The 20332-nt window shown below is 35.6% G+C and overlaps 2 long non-coding RNA genes and 1 pseudogene across 3 annotated transcripts; all 3 read left to right on the top strand.

Moving 5' to 3' along the window:
- The first annotated feature begins 360 nt into the window (after positions 1–360).
- LOC148912768 (glutathione peroxidase-like) lies at positions 361–2314 on the top strand (annotated as a pseudogene). The gene is made up of 2 exons (XR_016119124.1): positions 361–924; positions 1839–2314. The product of XR_016119124.1 is annotated as a glutathione peroxidase-like (transcript).
- A 10433-nt stretch (positions 2315–12747) lies between these two features.
- LOC148912767 (uncharacterized) lies at positions 12748–14425 on the top strand. The gene is made up of 2 exons (XR_016119128.1): positions 12748–12919; positions 14100–14425. It is a non-coding gene; the product is annotated as an uncharacterized LOC148912767 (long non-coding RNA).
- A 3159-nt stretch (positions 14426–17584) lies between these two features.
- On the top strand, positions 17585–18668 carry LOC148912766 (uncharacterized). Its single transcript, XR_016119126.1, has 2 exons — positions 17585–17853; positions 18410–18668. It is a non-coding gene; the product is annotated as an uncharacterized LOC148912766 (long non-coding RNA).
- The last annotated feature ends 1664 nt before the right edge of the window (positions 18669–20332 follow it).

Raw genomic sequence — 20332 nt, 5'->3', positions numbered from 1 at the left:
ATTTATTTATAATATTTTTTGTTTTAAGCCTTCTTAAACCTTATTAGCAGCGCTAGAATGGTGCAAGTAACTGGTAGCTAAGAGTTTCCTTTTTGAACCAAAAGAATTTTGTACAATATTATGAGTAATTGTGGCTTTTTAGAATTCAAATTAGATCGGAGGAACTTACGAATTCCTTGAAAATTAAATTGTTAAACTTGGGATCTTTGTAAGACTATAAACATTCTCTGGACTTTGGAAGTTAGAAAAAATAGTGCATGATTTTCACACTTGATTCTCGTGGATCAATCAGCTGACTTTCTAAGCTGTTTGATATTCAAATTCCGCCTGTATTGTCATATAATTGGACGAAAAATTCAAAGCGCAAGTTCAGTCATCTTTTGACGCGCGCCAGCTGGAAGCAATATCCTGCTTATCCGCTTCGTGTTCAAAGAACATTGAAGTAAGGAGGATAAACGAGCTTTCAACATGGAAGCATCGTTCTCGTTGTCTCTTTTGGCGTTTTTTCTAGCCACAACTGTTACAGCGAATACGAATTCTTCTTGTAGAGAGAGCAAAAGCTCGCTCTACGATATACAACTGAAAGATTTGTACGGAAAACCCGTGCAATGGAGCGAGTACAAACACAAAGTTATACTCGTAGTTAATGTCGCGACCTACTGAGGCTACACCAAGTTAAATTATCCACAAATGAATGCATTGATGAAAAAATATGGAGCAGAGAGAGAAGATGGATGTGGTTTTGCAGTTCTGGGATTCCCGTGTAACCAGTTTGGCAAACAAGAACCAGGAGAAAGCCCGGAAGAAATTCTCAACGGTGTGAAGTATGTACGACCAGGGAATGGTTTCAAACCAGCTTTCCCATTGCTGGAGAAAGGAGACGTGAATGGCGCGAAACAACACCAAATGTACACCTATTTCAAGGTAGAAAACTACAGCTCTTATATCTAAGATGTTTTACCTTGTTTCGTTTATTTTAAAAACCAAGTTCTGAACTAACCCTGGGACTTTGAATAGCCTTACATTCGAATCAGTACAGATAGTCAAGTCAGCCCATACGTACAATACTTTACAATTATTTTGTTCCTCGCTTTCGGCGTTCACCGTCATCATGCATGGAATGACGAATCATCCAACATGGCGGCTGTGAAAACCAGCAATAGCAATTCTTTATCGATAGTTCTTAGGTGAAAACGTAAAGATTTAAATCTTAATTGTCAAAATTATCTGAAGATACAAACCATGGGATTAAGATCATCGTCATTTTCAGGGGAAAAAATCGATAAGTCAGTGATAAATTTTCTAACACTTTACTGTTTTTTTCCCTCTTTTTTCATTATGAATATAATATTTCCATTTCTCGCTTATCAATAATTGTCTGGGCTTTGGTAGTTTAATTATTTTCCCTCTAAATTTTTTTTACGGCATCTCTTCTGAGCAACGCCGTGTTCTCGGGCAACGACAGCGTATTCATGGATTTAAAGAAAATGTTTATTCCTTTTATTATAGAAACACTTTGTTTCAGTATGATGTTCGGTCGTTTCAAACAGCTGTAAAGTCTACAAGATCAGATCTGATAATGGCCCTTCTATAAGCGTTGTTCTATACCTCCGATCCTGTATGACACTATTTTTTTAAATGATCGAAATGTCAGTTAACTGTAAGGATTTAAAAGCGCTAGCTGGCCATAATATTTATAACTGTTATAACTACTAATTTTAGGTTATTTGTCAGTTAAATAAAAATTTTTTGATCATTGGCACCCTCATCTATCTCCATTCTTCCCTTCTTAGTCTTCCCCTTCATCTACTAAACAAACAACCAACCTCATGTTCCAGGAACACTGTCCCCTCCCCGGTGGAGTCATAATGAAAAGCGCCAAAGACATCATCTGGGAACCAATCAGAAGCGACGACCTTTCCTGGAATTTCAGCAAGTTCTTGATCGACCATAATGGCAAGGTAGTGAGGAGGTTCCTTCCCTCTGTCTCTCCTCTGGAGCTGAGCGCTGGCATTGAAAGCCTGATATCAAAATGTGTGGTGAAAAGAAGGCTGGAATGGATACAAAATAAGAAAGACAACGACGTCTTCTATGAAGAATACTAATGATGATATAATGCTAATAGATTTATGTAGCCGATAAGACGTGGTCTGTGCAAATAGGGAAATATTGCCCTTGTTTTAAGACATTTTAAATCCGCTTGCAATGTTGTTTATCACTGTGTTCATTGCTAGGAAAATCGGGCAAAAGAGTATAGTTAAGGTACCGAACAATTTATTTGATTAATGGTATTGAAGAGAAGAAAAAAATAAAGAAATGGAAGAAGACGAGAAAGAGAGGAAGATGGACGAAGGAAGAAAGGAAGAAGGAAGAATTTCGAAGAAAGGAAGAAAGGAAGAAGGACGAATGAAGAAAGGAAGAAGGAAAGGAAGAAAGGAAGAAAGGAAGAAAGGAAGAAAGAAAGAAAGAGAGAGAGAAAGAAAGGAAGGAAGAAAGGAAGGAAGCAAGAAAGAAAGGAAGAAATAAAGAAAGAGAGAAAGAAAGAAAGAAAGAAAGAAAGAAAGAAAGAAAAAAAGAAAGAGAGAAAGAGAGCAAGTCCATTTCCTCATATTTTCTTCTATTCATCATATGCCTTTTTTCAGAAACAATGTCTGCTCATTTCGGACAGTTCATCTTCCATCTAAGTGTTCTGCACTTTTCTACGCAACTCATTAAAAACTGTTTTATTACGTGTTTTTTTCTGATAAGCAAGTGAGGTTTTAAAAAAAAGATTATCGCCAGTAATGATGCGGCTCTTTAGATCTCTAGATAGATACTGTATTATCAATTTTAAAACCATACTAGAATATAAGCTGTGAACTAACTGTATAAGCAAGCGATAAAAGAACAATGGTTAAGTTTTTTCTCTCGGCTTTTCGGTTTTCCTCCATCAAAAATTAAAGTTTTACAGCGGATTTGAAATAGTGACGTATAAATGACGTAATTGCAAAACTGTGGTGATGAAGCCTGGAAAAAATGACCTTTGCCTGTCATTGCAATAAAAATATCGAAATCATTCAATATTGTGTCACTGTTATGAAGCACGTATTAGCAACGTTTTTTTGGCTGCCTGGAAATCCAAAATTTCAAGAGAAAAAAAAAACACCTCAGTTTTGCAAATTTTCTCTATTTTAATTGCCTAAGATTTTTTATCAGATCAGCTGGTTGTAATAAGACTTTTAGTATCAATTGTCACGTGACTGGAGGAAAAAATAGCTTTATTTCTAGATTAAAAAATCATAAAGAAGATATGGAATCGATTGTGTTTTTTATCAATTGAATTTTCAATTTAGTTTTCTCGGCTGTTATGACACCTGAGGTAACGAATCTTCGGCTACGCCTCGTGACCCTCTTAACGCTTGTTAAAGTGCTACTCTGACGAAAATCGCTCAAACTTGGATTCAGCTGAAACTTCCTAAGAATACTCTTTAAAGGTCCAATAATCACTCTATGAAGTGTTTTCTCGTTATTCAGGACGAAAGTATGATATTTTTACGATTATTTTTTGGAGTCTGTGACGTAATATACTCAACATCGAACATCGCTCCATACATTTCTTTGTAGTTTATGATCAAAATATCAGTAGTAAAGGGAGAAAGAAATACCCAAACACCCCAAAATATAAATTATAGTCACAAGTAATGTGAAATAAGCACATTAGCCACCCTTTGGGCTTCATAGGAATAAAATAAATTAAGCCGGGATTTATATACAAAGAAATATATGGAGCGATGTTCGATGTTGAGTGTACGACGTCACAGACTCCAAAAAATAATCGTAAAAATATCATACTTTCGTCCTGAATATCGAGAAAACACTTCATACAGTGATTATTGGACCTTTAAAGAGTATTCTTAGGAAGTTTCAGCTGAATCCAAGTTTGAGCGATTTTCGTCAGAGTAGCACTTTAAACTCTCAATGACGTTGTGCAACGTCAAAACGTCGTCACATTTTTAATGTTTTTATCGTTTGATTTTATCATAAAAACATTCTCAACGAAGCGAATAAACAAGCTTGATTGCCCACTGAGACAGCAAATAATCATTACCTTTTATGGTGACAAATGCTGGTCTACCTATTGTGGTATGTAGAGCTCAGAGAGCTCAGTGAGGCACAAATCAAAACAAATAAATGACAACCCACTGTGGTTGATAAAAAACAACCAATATCACCAAGGAAGAATCACGCGTGACGAGTCTGAAAAGCAGGTCCATACTTGACTTTACGTTCATGCTTTTAGTAACACTGATTTTGCATTTATAATATTAGAAAGTTACATCATGGCTTTAATAAAGATCACAGATTGTATTTATGTAATTGATTCTCATGCACGTAATTGTAATGGTATGCCTGATCTAAATGGCACTCCTGCTGTTATGAAATTTGCTGATATCTCAAAATATGTTTATGCTCTCTTTCACTTGAATAGAGAAAGACAATCAATGTCACAAATCAGATCAGAGGAAATTTAAATTACATTATACCATACATTTTTTGATATCATCTTATACTAATACACCTTTTGCCGTTCATTAACAGAAAATGTACATTTATTTGTGCCAATAGTTGTATCAATAACGTGTAATGTACTTTCATCAACACCACAAGTAACATCATTAGCGCGGATCAACTTTCAATAACGACAATTGAATATGCGTGTACATTCATAGGCATCAATGGACAATCAATAGCGCGTTTGTACATTCATATGCGCGGATTGTATTTTCTTGTGCGCGAAATTCAACTTCAATAACACCAAATGACAGACAATTGCATTTATGGACAACCATTTACCCAAAAGTGAAAATTCATTAGTGCTATTAGCATAATCATTGACAATCTATAACGCGCTTGGACAATCATGAGGGTCAACGTTATATTCTATAGCGTGGTTCGACAAACATTTGCATGATTCGAATGAACAATCGTGTTTGTTCATTGGGTACTTTAAAATGAACAGTCTCTACACACATTAAAATTAACAAAATTTGCAATGCATGTTGTTTTTCTTATTTTCTTTTCAGAAGTTTCAGCCACAATAGAGCCTATATCTTGACACAAAATATAATACGATAAATATCAGTATATTTGTAAACACACTGTTCTCCATGCCTTTATCGTAAACCGACTTATGCATCGGACTTACTGCATTATAGTCCGACAAGAATAGATTCAAGGTATCAGTACTGCGCGCAGTTTGTAATGTCAATCGATCTGTGCATACCTGAGTATTAGTTGTATGGTGGATGTGAATTGTCTGCAAGTTTTGATCAGTTTCTGAACTCCTTATATGATGGCTTGTTGGAATCGAACCAACGTTTCTGAATGGATCAGAAACAACCATTAACCATTTTTTGGAGTGTAGTGCATGCCAATCAGTTGTATGTGATTTGTTTGAAGAGGTGCGTGGGTCCTGTAGTTTTTCTATGAATATATATATATATATAACTGAACTGTAACAAATTTCTATTTACAAACTGGAACAAATAAAACGTTAAATGGAGGATGACCTTTTTGCCCTTCCTCCAGGAAGAGTCTTACAAGTTTGCTCCAATCTTGTAATTAGAGGCGGTGTAACGTGGGACAAATTGCAACCTAATTTTATTTGCGCAACATCATGGCCCATTTTCTAATTATCGTTATCTTACGAGTATTCGAAGGTAGTTGAGCTCTAAAGCGTCTTTGCAACCCGAGGGGTATTGGAACCATGCTTAAAGGTATCTTATTTTTTAACAACAGCGTTACGCAAAAACAGCGTTGCAAGTTGTCCTCGTGAAGCACCGTCTTTATAGTGATGCACTATAGTTATTACACTGGCCCGTTAGTATAACAAGAACTAATAGCTGCGAAAAAATTGTAAAGTAGCTCATCACCAGTTCCATTCCATTCCCTCCACATTCTCTCATTCAAATAGGTCTGCAGTTTTTCTCTTGAAATTCCCTTCCGCTCTTTCTGCTTAAGCTTCAATTGATTCCATTTGGATTCAATTCCCTGTGTGTGTACCCCGGTCACGGGATCAACAAAATTCAGGGAGTGATTTACCACTCTGTGAGTGGCTACTTGCTGGGGAAGGAATCGTCCTATCTGGTCGTAGGCACTATAGTCGTCGGTGTGCAGCACACTGTTCGGCCGGAGACACCTGCCAAGTATCGGCAGAAGGGTATCTCTATTTCTTCTTTCCACTACTTCGTAGTAACCTCTGGCTGGCTGATATTCGGTGGTTATCACTCCGAACACCCATATTTCTTGAGTGCGCCTTCCCCTGTTGTACTATAAAACGCAATATAATTAAAGATAAATTTCTAAAGTCATTTGCACATTATCTAAGGGTATGTTGAGATTTTCAATGAAAAGAGAACAGATGCATTAAATTGGCAGCGATAGTAAACGTTTCTTATTACACGTTTAGTGTAGATATCCGTGAGGTAAATCAAACCCGTGTTTTAAAAAAACAGTGAATGTATACGATGAAATGATACGATAGTCATCTGTCATGGTAAACCTGTCCCATGCATCAATTCTCCCGGTATATAATACTTTGAACAATCACATTGCTTGTACCCGGCATTATGTGACGTGGGATGATGATAGAGTTCTTTTTATTCAAACACATGTTTTAATTTTTCTCTTTTTCTAAAAGCGGATAATTTGTTAATTTTATATGTATATATATGAAATGAATTATTTTTGTTCTCAATTTACACATATTACGAGCCTGCATGACATCTTTCTTTTTTTATTCGGTTTCCGTATCATGTCGCTGCAATAATCTCTCTATACATTTCCCCAAACTAATGTATAATAATCGAAAACTGTTATTTATTAGTCACCCACTAAGGAATTATCGTACAGCATGGTATAAGTCTTAATCGTCTTTGATCTTGTACCCGTATTGCTCGCAAAAAAAAAAATTAAAAAATATTACCTTGCGCTTGTGGTTGAATTTGCTTTCGTCGCATTGCACCACGCAGTTCGGGCCGCCAAAAGGAAGGAAGGAAGCTTATTGTTCTATCGAATTTGAACACACGCCGTCCAAAAGTCCAAAAAATTTTGTTACCACGTTGCGACTTAGGCGAAGGGCACTTGCTGTTTGCGTGCGACTGTTTCCTTGGCACCAGAAGAAAATCATCATGATGGCATCTCCCAATGGTATTTTTGGAATCAGTGCAAAAATACTATTGCATCTGATGGAACGCTTTTTTTGACATCTGTTGCACTTCCTGAAAATAGAATAACGATTGTGAAGAGGTGTGAAAAAACATCATGAATAAATTGAAATAGACCTATTCAGCGTCCTTGACAACGCGTTGTCAAGGACGTTGAAATGAGTCTACAGCTGTAACTCTGTTTTTTTTTTTAACGAAACGCGTCCAAATTTTTCAGACCTACTATATAGGCTTTCTCAAATGACAAAATAGTTTTGCTAATTAGATCAAAATCAAAAACTCGTCCTAGTTCATTGCATGTTAGTTTTCTTAACAGTTTGCAAGTGCGTTTTTGTTGCTGTGAGTTTATCTTTTTGATCAAATTCCTCTGTCATCACCGCGTTTGCTTTTTGTTAGAATCGATTTTGTTCCTTTGCCACGCTCCATTTTGCCAATTATGTTTGTTATGTTCGCTATCGGGCTCTTCTGTGCGTGTCAGACTGTGTGCGCGATGTGTTTTAATTATTGAAAACAAAGAAACAAAAACAAAAACAAACAAACAAACAAAAAAACAAACAAAAAACAAACAAACAAACAAAAACAAAAATCGGTATTTTTCATAGCGGAGAACATCAGATAAAAAAACTGATATATTTATTTACATATATAAATAAATTTTAATAGTGTTTGAGGTTAGTCAGAGTGGTTTCTTTATTTCTTTCTTAATTATACATTTTTATTGAAAATTTCGAGATTACCGTTTGTATTCTCGTATTCTGTGAGAAAAATCCCGTACTCAATATTATCAAAAGATCTTGGCCGCAATATTGAAAAACGCTTATCACAGGTAGCCCACACTACTTTGGACTTTGAAGGAATCACGTAGTAAACAATAAACCTTATTTATTTGGGTTTGTCCATTTAAGATATGGCCAAGTGTCAAGTTCTCTCTACTGGAATATTTATAAGTTTCTTTGTTTGAGTTGTATCCATATTCATGTGTCTTCTCATGTGAAACCGTTAAAAAAAGAAATGATACTCTAGAGAATGACATGGGATCTCATATCGGGGTCTGAGAAGGAAAATGGCGGCTGTTCAGATCTGAAACCCAGATTACATTTGAAGTCCTTACCAGGCGATTTTCCATGATAGAAATTACAGTAGAACACTTCTTTCCATTGGGCATTATTTCTTTTTTTGTGTAATTTTTGAAACTATATATTAATATACTCTCTAAAAGACATGACGTTTCGGTTATAACTAAGGATAGCCTCAGGGTCTTAAAAATATAACTGAGGAGAAGGTGCTGCCTTCGTAATAATATCTGCAAATGGTTAGACCTTCAAGTCTTCTCGGACAAGGACTTTAAACCGTAGGCCCTGTCTCCTAACCCTTCCTAACCTACAGTAAAAATGGGGGACATAAAAGAACCACTGAGGACGTAAAAAGAAACCCTGGCAGTGACCACCCTCAGTGCCTACACTTCATACTAACCATCTTTCATGCTTGTAAATTGCATAAAGCAATCTGTCATTCACAACTCATGTAAAGCGCCTTTGATTATATCCACATATTAAAGGGCGCTATATAAATCATAAATCATAATCATATAGCCTTCATTTATAGCCTTCACTCTTTGTCTTGTACCATATACGTTCAAGGGAAATATAGGTTATTTATATTACAAACCGCAACGTTACTAACATGAATACTCTTTTCATTGAAAGGTCTGGAACGGTTATATGTTATGTACGCCTATGTCAATAAAGGTTGTTCGAGCCATGCGAGATATAGGTGTTACTAGGTGATATGTTGTTCCGCGGAAGACGCATAGAGTAGAAATTATCCATATGAGAATGATCTATCTCCTATCGATTATTGCCTATCCCCTGTCGCCTTTGACTCTGACAACCTTTTTTGAAATGCTATTATATGTGCATATGTGTGTACTGATGTGACTCAGAAATAAAAATAAAAAGAAGTTTGAGAATTGAAGAGGTTTGACAATAAAAGAGTTCCGACTCCTGTAAGAAATGAAGCCAAAATATGATCGTAATATGTGTCCTTCAATTCGAGCATGCAAAACATTTGACGACATTAAATACTCATTCCTCAAAAAAACTCTACTGCTATACTTTATTACTGCTATACTTTATTGTAAGCCTTTTATCTATCAATACTAAAATAAATAAATAAAAAAGAACGAAAGCGTTGGCCACTCACCAGTAAACTTCTGGTTTGTAAGGTTATTAGTGCGACTGAAGTGCAGATACTCGTTAAGAAATCGAGATCTTAAAGATATGATTGTTTTTGGAACACGCTCAAGTATCTGTTATCTCCAGCAGTGAACCACTCCAAGGTTCCCAGAAACAGTTTTGAAGTATCTAAATTATCAATTCCCACACATAAGGATTGCATGAACAATTTGAAATGAACTTTTGAAAAATATCAGTGATGAACGAAAATGACGACCAACATTGATGACTTTTAATTTTTTAAGATTGATTCCTTTTATCTTATATTGAAAAGTTTTTCTCTTTTTTCACACTAGCCATTTTTGTACTTGATTTCATAATTTTTTCATACTTGATTTACATTTGAAATAATGACTTTTCTAGTTATGAAAGTGTTTTAATATTATAGATTTTAATAATAAAAGCGAATAGTTTTTTAGTTAATGTTGAAGGAGTGAATTACCCTTCTTGAGAAATAGGTGAAATCATTAGGAGCAGAATGACAAGTCCTTCAAAATTTATCTGGGCTGTTATCTTTGATTCTTTTTGAATATCCTTAGCTTGTCAGGAATTTTTCTTCTTTTTATCTTGATTTGAGTCATGCAGAAGGAAATTAAAAGGGATAATCTTGTTGTTCATTTTTTTAAATGATTTGACTTTTTGAAGAGGAATTGGAAATGAAAGAGAAAAGAAAGAAAGAAAGAATGAATGAATGAATAAACAGGAAAGAATTCTAAAGGAAATGTGTGCAATCAACAACAAAAGAAGAGGAGAGGAGAAATAAGGAAAAGAAAGAAAGAAAGAGAGAGAGAAAGAGAGAAAGAAAGAAAGAAAGAAAGAAAGAAAGAAAGAAAGAAAGAAAGAAAGAAAGAAAGAAAGAAAGAACTCAATAAAGTGGAAGAAACCTATGGATATTTCTATACATTTTGTTAAAAGTGACAAATCTAGCGATTTCCCAAACTCATAATCGGTTTTATCTACTAGAAAGGAAACTAGATAAGAACGGTTTGACTTGAGGAAGCCAGGCGAAGTGATTTGAGCAAGGTGAATCTATATCTCAGTATCGATACTATTTTTATATTTCCTATGAATAATAGTATCTTGGTATTATGGCACAAGATAAAATGCTTGACTGTCATTTGAACAAACAAATAGTCACCGCGCGCAAGAATATATGAATGCATTAAAATCTAAACATTTCACATATTTAGACAAGCAATCTCAGTGTTCAAGAACACTATAAGGAGCACTCTTACTGATATTTAACACATATGTCCTTCACATGGCATTTAGGCACAAATTAATGAGGTTTCCAATTGCTTTCTTTCTCTTATTCGTTGCTTCTTTTCGTATGTTCGTATGTTCGTTTGTTCTTTCGTTCAGTTTCTTTTTTTCTATTTTTTTTTTTCATCCAAGTTTTATTTTCGTTTCGTAAGTTCTTTTTATTTAGTGTTTGCTTCATTCCTTTCTCGCTTTTCTTTTTTTCTCTTTACACCTATCTGTTTCCTTTGAACCAGTTACTACCTCTTTTCACTTTTCTCTTATTAACATTTTATTATTATTTTCTTTACTTTGCTCATCCCCATTTAGTACAATCTCTATTGTTTATTTTCATCTCAACATTTTCTTTAAAAATTCTAGAATGCAAACAATATATCCGTGAATATTAGTTCACGGATATTATTGTTTGCACTCTATATCAGGACGTCTTTACACAATTTCCATTTTATCCCATAACATATTTCCGCTTCTCCTTGCTCTTAACCCACCACTATGTGAGAATTTTTTATTTTTTATCATTATTTGCAGTTTTAGATGAAGCGATATTAATTTTCCCCGGCAAAGATTTTCCAAAATCATTTTTGTGGTCACTTGACTTCGACTCTACTCATAATCTGTAAATTTTGTGCTCAATTTGAGAAAATTTCCAAACTGTCAATCTCATACTAAGTTCATTAAACTTTTGACAAATACATTTAAATGTTATTTCATGCTTTTGAAGACGAGAAACTTTTTATTCGTTTTCTCTGTCAGTGTTTTCTCTGCCTTTCAACCCAAAGCTAGGCAAATATAAGACTTATTGCAATAACAATCAAAGTCAATAACATGCCTTTTCGATCTCTATGTCTATCCAATAATCAACATCAAGAAAATAAATCGATCAAAAGGCCAATTAATTTCAAGTGTTAAGCAACATCAAGCTATTTGAAGATTAAAGATGGCCTACTTAAGGGAGTCATTTGTAACAAAGTTCATTTTACTCGAATGATTAGCGACGGTTCAACTGAAATACGGTGTTCTTAGTCGCTCCTTACTAATGTCTAAACCGTGTCATCATTAGAACACAAAGACCGTTGCAAGCTGAAGGGCTGTCTAATGGATTTTCGCAATAATTGGGGCAGCTGTTTAGTGACCGATCAAATACTCTAACAATAAGAACCCTCAAATAACTTAGAGACAAGGAGGATGTGTTTGTTCGTTATCTCAAAGTAAACTTCCCCCAGAACTATTCCGCGCGCAGGGCTGTCTAATGGATTTTCGCAATAAGTAAGAGTTATTACCGAGAACGGAGGCAATAAGCCATATACATCCCGAGGGCCGTAGGCCAGAGGGATGTATAGGCTTTTATTTCTCAATTGACACGGTTTTCTTTGTTATTCACAAGGCTTTATTTTTGTTATAGCCCTCATTATAAATGCGAGGTCAATATATAGTTATTAACCTGGTTTATAACTATATATAGACCGTTCGCATTTATAATGAGCAACATTTGATAGAAAACCTTCTCAATTGATAGATAAAATACTTAATTACCTCGAACGTCGGCAATAAGCCTATACATCCCTCGGGCCTGCGGCCCCCGGATGTATATGGCTTATTGCCTCCGTTCTCGGTAATTAACTCTTACATTGCCGACGTTCGAGGTAATTAAGTATTTTATTTATCAATTGAGAAGGTTTTCTATCAAATGTTGCTCATTATAATTGCGAACGGTCTATATATAGTTATTAACCGGGTTAATAACTATATATTGACCTCGCATTTATAATGAGGGTTATAACAAAAATAAAGCCTTGTGAATAACAAAGAAAACCGTGTCAATTGAGAAATAATTGGGGCAGCTGTTTAGTGAACGATCAAATACTCTAACAATAAGAACCCTCAAATAGCTTAAAGACAAGGAGGATGTGTTTGTTCGTTATCTCAAAGTAAACTTCCCCCAGAACTATTCCGCGCGCAGCAGTGAGACATACCGTCAAAACGTGATTGACACTCACGCGGAAACATAAGGACATCAGTCCTTATAAAACAGACCTTTGTATGACAATTTTCACTCATTACAGACTTGGAACTCGCTCAAGTAAGATCGTCTTAGTGCAGTTCAAAATGGAAAGAGCTTGGATTGTTCTAGTTTTATTGGTATGCTTGGCTGTTCTACCTCATACTCACGCCTATTTAAGTCAGGTCCAGACTGGGAAACGAGAAGTGGCAGGACATAAGGTAAGATCTTTGCGTTTAAGCCTAGAAAAGATTAACATTAACTGATAAAAGAACGACTGAAAAAGTATGTCGTTTGTGTGAAATGGAAGCAAAGGCAGGTTGAAGCAAATTAAATATCACTGGTTTTTTTTTTGAAGAATTCTCAACAGTAAGCTGAAGGCAATGTCCTAATGTCCTCTTGCTATATGGAATGTTCTGTTCGGTTGTAAGCATTTTTTTAAACTTGAGTTTATAGGGATGGTCAAAATAAACATCAGTGCAAGCTGTCACCTCAAACTGTCTCTTCAGCTAATGGAACAGGAATTAGAGTTGGTTTATCAAGTAAAACTGTAAATTTTGAATACGCAATGTTTTTTTTCTTGTCCCAGATTAATTCTTCGACTACTGATGCTTTTTCCTTTGCAAACTAATAGTAAATACGAACAGTTCCAGTGCATTGTACAGTCTTTGGGAAGAAATTCGTACTTAATTCTCGAAAATCTTCAAGATGATTTCGAGGCTCTTTTGACATGGAAAACTGATTCGGTTCATTTTTAGAACCCATTTTCCAAGCGGTAACTTGACAATAAGATAAGGTATTGGAAGTTCAAAGGAGTTGGCGAAAAACATTAATATCAAGAGGAAACTAACGAGACAGTATGGGACTGGCCATTATGTAGGATATATAACTGACAGTTGTCACGTGGTATTTTTGACAAGATATCCTATATACATGTCAAGGATACACCAAAAACCTTTACAAAGATTTTCTTGAGATACTGAATGAAAGTTTGTGACCCTCCTACTTCGGTATTAGCCGTATAATACTTTTTATTGTATTGTAAAAAAAGATCTTTATAGCGGGCCATTGACATTGAAAGGTGTAGCATGCCAGAACATTGAAAGGGTTCTGTCTTATTTACGGTAAAGTCTATCGATATCGCTAGAGCGGATCTCCTAAAACGAGTGGGATGGATAGCTGTCTCTAATTGCGCAAGTTTTTTCGAAGTCTATAGATACACCAGCTTGATGGTTCCGTGATTCCGACTCCTCTTAGTTACCGTTGCTATGCCCCATTGATCATATTTTGTTTACTGGTCCCTGAGGAGGAAAAAAGAAGAAATTCGTCTCGTAATCCTTGTACTATTTAAAAAAGATACTGTGTGAATTTACTGACATTTAAAAATTTTTTTTTTTTTAGCTGCGAGGACTAGACTTCCAGGAGACTTACAGACTGAGAGAAGCGGTGTGTCAGCTTGCTGAGCAAGCGGGATGCAGTCCAACCTATATAAATGACGCTACTTCAAAGAGATCTCAACGATGAACAACTACCATTGAACAACTACCAAAATCCATTGTCTTATCAGTGTCCAGTACCTCGAATGTGTTATCTCACAAAGAATTAAACTAAAAAAGAGTAATTTCAATAATTTTGATTTAGATATGGATATAGCAGCAATATTCAAGCGATGTTCAAAATGTATTCCTCTGAAAAAAACTTAGGCATTAAATTTTAAAAGAATGTTTGATCTTGGTTTGTCTTTGATTGCTTACTGAATTCTCCTTACATCTCCTCATTTAGTTTTATAGGTTGCTACCAATAGACGTCACTTAATTCCGGTAATAGCTCTTTTTTGATGGCTTGTAGAATCTTGGAGGTTGTTTTGATCTCTTGTTTTTTGCTTTCATGTCGTGAAAATAGTCAAATACAATAGTTTGAGGACTTATTTTGATATATTTGGACTTAGCATCCGCTAGTTGCTCCTCAGTCAACCGCTTGTTTGCCCACCAGTCAACTCCAAAAAGTCACGTTATTGATAGTAAGCAATTCTGGGTTCCAGTCCTTAATAGTTCCCAGTTCTTATCGGTTATTACATTTCTCCTCCCCAGTCCTCACGCACTTTTTCAGCGGACTCGGTAAGATACAAAGTGGATAGTGGAAGGCATAACTTTAAGGCCGAAAGAAATTTAGAAAAAAATTGGGGGGGGGGTGGGTTTCTAAGACACACCTTTGCGGACGCGCATTGGCGTATCCATAGTTAATAGAGGAGATATGGCGTATCTAGAGGAGTAAATAACATTCAAAATACTTCAATCCCTCATTCCATTTCTCAATCTTTATTATCACTATAATGTTTCAATGTTGATGACGTCATGATACATTTATCTTATTGAAACTATTTCCAATATATTTAGGATTCAATCTTATGTATTAGTCTAATAAATTATATTTTGTACCATCGGTGGAAAAAAAAAAAAAAAAAAAAAAAAGCCCCTATGCGATTAAATGGCTCAATGTCTGAATTTATTGGAGTTCCGTTCATGAATATTGTGGGAACGTTAGCCCCAAAACTCTCAAATAATCATATTCAACCTGTTGGCTGAGATGGTTGAGCATTGTATTGTTGTGCGGGAGGTCCCGGTTCGAGTCCCGACCGAAATGACACTCAGGGTCTTAAAATGACTGAGGAGAAAGTGCTGCTTTTGTAATTACATCTACAAATGGTTAGACTTTCGAGTGGATCAGATGACCAATTTAAATGGTCTCTCCACACTTCATCCGCACCAATATCGATCGGAGTGACGTAAAAAGAAAACACTGAGGAAGTAAAAGAATCCCTAGTAACGACCACCCTCAGTGCCTATACACCTCATACTAACCCTCTCTCATGTTTATAAGTAATTCAATAAAAAGCCAATCTGAAATTTTAATCAAAGTAACTAAATAAAAAGGCCAACGAAACAAGTCTACGCCTCGTTGTCATCACTACGATAACATCTTCAGGTCAACAGAATAAGATCGAGAAACATGTAAATATACGGCAAAGTGCAATAAAGGATGCCTGGGACAACATTATTGATAGCTGTGAACGACGCACTTGCACATGTTTCAACGTTATTCAGAACCATCGCCAATTTTTTCATTACCCATGATATGAGTAATAGTTTTGAAAATGCGAATTTTCTTTTGGACGGGTTTCATGGGCAGCCAGGAAGATTGATAGCTGTCGCCTTTCTGGATTTAAGTCACAATGATTTTAAAACTGAGCTTGTTCAAATTGTTCAACTTGTTCGAACCCTATTGAAAACAAAATATTATATCTGTAGGATTAACGAATAAAAAGTTGAGGAACCCTATATAAAAGCGAAGAAAATTTGAAATATATTTCTTATTTTATATTTATTTCTTATTTTATATTTTTCTATCATTGAAATTTATAGGTCAGAAAACTTTTAGTACGAAGTATCATTATACAGAACAGTGCAAATTGGCCTTGGTATGTTTAACTAAGGGCTCAGAAAAGTGAATTCATTCGATCGGTTATTAACGAGAACACCCCCACAAAATACCTTTCAAAGATAAGACCCTTGCATTGCCTGTGGCACAGCGAATGTAAAAGATAAAATTTAATTGACTGAATAGATAATCAGATGTATAAAGCCGGAATTTTAAAGGAAAGGATTTAAGAAAAAAATAAATTTCTGTATTCTTCAAATTGATTTATGTTTAAAGTCAGGGCTAAGTTATTTAACTCACAGATCAAGCCCTGATACAACCTCTGGAAGATCTGGAACTGATTAAACTTCGGGGCACGGCCACTGATCTCGCAGATCGATGCCTGAAGCAATTTCTTGGCTGATCAAAGTCAGGGCACAGCTAACATACAGATTAAAATGGAAAAGGACGTTTGCATGATAGCGTCTTTTGACTCCCACCACCAAGATGCTTCGCGAATATATTTTTTTCTATTTCCTCATGAGACAATTAGTGCTAATTAACTGAACAAAAGAAAGTGTGCAAGGGAGTCTGGTAGTAGAGGTCAATGACTCCACCGTGCAAACGTCCTATTTAGTTTGTTAGGTTTTGCGGAGGGAGGAAAATGGGAGATTAACTCGGAGAAAAAAATTTATATAGAATCCAGGGAGAGACGAAAAAAACTCTACTCGCGTGTGATACCGAGTCCAGGAATCGAAGCAACCCGAGATCCCAGAGGTGAGAGGCACGTGCGGGTATGAAAAAAATGGAATAAAGACAGAAGGCATAGGCTTTATTGTGGAAAAATGCTTTAAAGAGTTTGTCTTCGACGAAGTCTTACAGTGATAATGCTTGTGCCTTACTTCATGAACACCGGAAAACAGCTTTCATTTTTAGTTCTTTGGTTTGTTTAACCAGTTAGCGTTTCCTCGGAACAGATCAAAGTACCTGACAAGCTAATTAATCAAATTGAACAAACCTTGAACACTTGGTAACAATTTCCCAAAGTTTCCGAGGGCGTAATAAGTATATCATTTAAAAATAATAATAATAATTAAAAAAAAAAAACCTAACAAAAGAAGGAAATGGCCTCAGCGCTCATCCCTCAGCATATGTGATATTTCTTAGTACAGCGTGTTAAATGGTGAAGAGCTCAGTACTAATGCACTCGATTTCGACAGATTTCAAGATTTACTTCAACATCGGTTTTTGTTAGAATCTCGCAGGTGGTCGCAAGCACTGAATCGTCCTTCAATTGAACTATTTTTTCCGCCCCACCAACACACGGATCTTTTATGCTTGGGTTTTCGATGACAAAACAACCGGTAACAGCTACAATTTAATTAAAGAAACGCCAAACTTTTTATATAAACTTCAAGGATTTGTAAAGCGGTTTCCGTAACAATTGATAACTTCAATGCACACTTGTTTCCCTGTTTTGAAGAGAACTACTTAAGATGGACCATCAAGTAAGCGTTAAATTCAGTTGAGTTTGAAGATCAAGAAGCGAAGTGCAGTCCCTAAACTATCGTTCAGTAAGATGACTGCAAAGCAACGGCTTCCAGTTTTAACCTGGGCTTTGGTCTTAGTTTCTGCGCTTTTGGTTATGCAGCCTCGTGTAGAAGGATATCTTGGACAATTTGGCGGCAAAAGATTTATTAACAGAAAACCGATGGACCTGAAAGACCTTTTTTCCAAGGTGAGAATAATCAGTGAAACACTTCATGTGCCTCAAACACAGCCTGAAAAACGACAATTCTTAAATTAACAACCTTCTCAAATTATTGTCTTACCCCGATTAACAAAAAATATACTTCTTTCTAGCTGCTATGGTTTGCTAAGTTTTCTCACAACTTTTTTTTACGATATTAATTTTGGGTTCCTCGAAAATAACTTCCCCAAAGATTTTATGTCTTACCCTAGATTTTAAAAAATCACGGCTGTATGACATGTATGACACCGGCGTTTTGATTAAATTTTGTAAGGAAAGACAGTCTTTTCTCTCACGTTTTTATTGATGTTTAGTTTATCAAAAATGCTCCCTTAACTGAATACTGAATAAGAGTGGAAAGAAAAAAGAAGGAAAAAAAAAAAAAAAAAAAAAAAAAAAACCCCGGAAGAAAGGAAAAACGAATCAAACTGAATCTTTGAATCTTGAATCCCGTCTTAAAAGGCGCGGCCCTTCTGTTTTGTCTTATGTTTTTACATAGAGAAAACATTACTAATATCGTCAGTCTGGCGCCTCTTAATTACAGGTACGAATGACAGACACCAAGCAAGGCAATCAAGCGGCCGTAGTACAAGGGGCTGTTGAAAGCATCTGCAACGCAGCCCGTGTGATTGGCTGTTTAAAAGACCGATAATGTGACATAAAAATAATCTCCATGATAAAGATACAGATATTGATAAGATATCGATACAAATATAAATAAAATATAAATTTTGTTGCCAAATATGTAAAGTCCTACAAATGAATCTTATTAGATTTTTTAACCTCGTTAATTTTGCTTCAAAAGCAAGATAATATTGTGAAATATATTTGTCAAGCATCATAAATGATGAATTGTTAGATTTTATTTCAATAAATAAAATAATTCACGTTATCGATGAATGGCGTAGATGGTTAATCGATGGAGCGCGTATAGATGTTTTTTGTAGTGGAGCACTCAACATCCCTGCTTTCAGTGCATAGGGCCTCAAGGGTCGTAGCCCGGTAAAGTGTCGCACTCAATGCCTCTCGCCTCTCGTCTCTGGTGTCTCGGTATCTCCGATCCTAGCCTCCTCGGCCGCAGGCTACCCCATATATTCTCTGCTTGGATCCCTGTGTTAAATTATATGGCAGAGAAGAACTAGGGACGAGAGAAGAGGACTTAGGTCAGCCCAAGCTGTTTCAAGATATTCTTCGTTTGTACGTTACGTCATCGCGGCCGCCATGTTTTTGTCTTTTAACTCTCTTGGGAATGCTTGCAACCCATCAATTGACACCATTTAAAGGTTTGAAGGCACTTTAAGTACAATCCATTGATGGTCACTGTGTAATTTATAATTACAATATCCTCAGATCCCTCGTTTAATGGGGTACAAAAAGGCAAAATAAAATATAATATAATAGGACGAGTAGGGGTGTTTGCATGATGGCGTTATTTGACTCCCACTATCAAGATGCTTCGCGAATTCTTATTCAAATTTGTATTCCCTCATGAGAATAGTAAGTGAACAAAAGAAAGTGTGGTAGTAGAGGTCAATGACGCAAACGACTTGAGAAACCCTTATACACGAGAGAATACACTATATATCTCTGAATGCTCGATTCACACTTGACATGCTTCAAAAAACCCTTTTCCAATCCTCATTTTAAAAATAGTTCTATATTTTATAGTTCATTTAAGCTATCTGGTGGCTTGATAGCCTATAGAATAACGAGAAACGAGCGACAGAATTTTTCCCCTGGGTTACCGAAAATGAGTTCAGCCTTGCTGAACTATTTCAGCTTTTTAAGGCGATTGGTACCTTAGCTTAGAAACTCGCCCCTTTCGCGCCTCTTTCGTGTAGATTTGTCTTACCAATTTTCTCCCATTTTCTCGTTATATCAATGAAACACAGGTACATACCAAGTTATCGTTTTCAATTCAAGGCCAAATTGATATTTTTCAAGAAAATAAATTATATAGAAAATAATGTCAGATGTTTTTGGATCTGACTAATTACGATAATTCTCAAACTTTTTTTTTGAAACATTTCTTACGAAAGAAACAAGAAAAACAGGCTTTAAAAAACACATTTTTGGAACCCAGACTAATCGATACATTTCATCTTATCTGCTAATTCTTAATACAAAGTAGTATATGAACTGTGTTTTGTAATTGGCACACTTTGCGATGATCGCGTATCCATCTTTCAATATATATAATAATCTATAAATGAACATTTAAGAGTAAACTGAGAGGCAGCACTAACCGCTTTGTTACTTAGATAATACTCTTAGCAATGAAGATAACATATACCATTTGGTACTCATCTAATGTTTTTGTAAACGAGAATTCGAGACAAAATTAATTTCCACTTTGAAAACACTGCTAAAAACATGTTGAAAAAATTGACTATCAAGACTAATCGTAGCTACTTAACTTCATTTTGAGAGCATTATATGACATCAGACAATAAAGTACTACTTACCA

Source organism: Actinia tenebrosa, unplaced genomic scaffold (assembly GCF_029948245.1).
Source record: "Actinia tenebrosa isolate PJP-AT-01 unplaced genomic scaffold, QUT_ActTen_1.0 PGA_scaffold10__47_contigs__length_13832649, whole genome shotgun sequence".
NCBI lineage: Eukaryota > Metazoa > Cnidaria > Anthozoa > Actiniaria > Actiniidae > Actinia > Actinia tenebrosa.
Note: the sequence above shows the minus strand (reverse complement) of the source record. Positions and strands in the feature narration are given on the sequence as shown.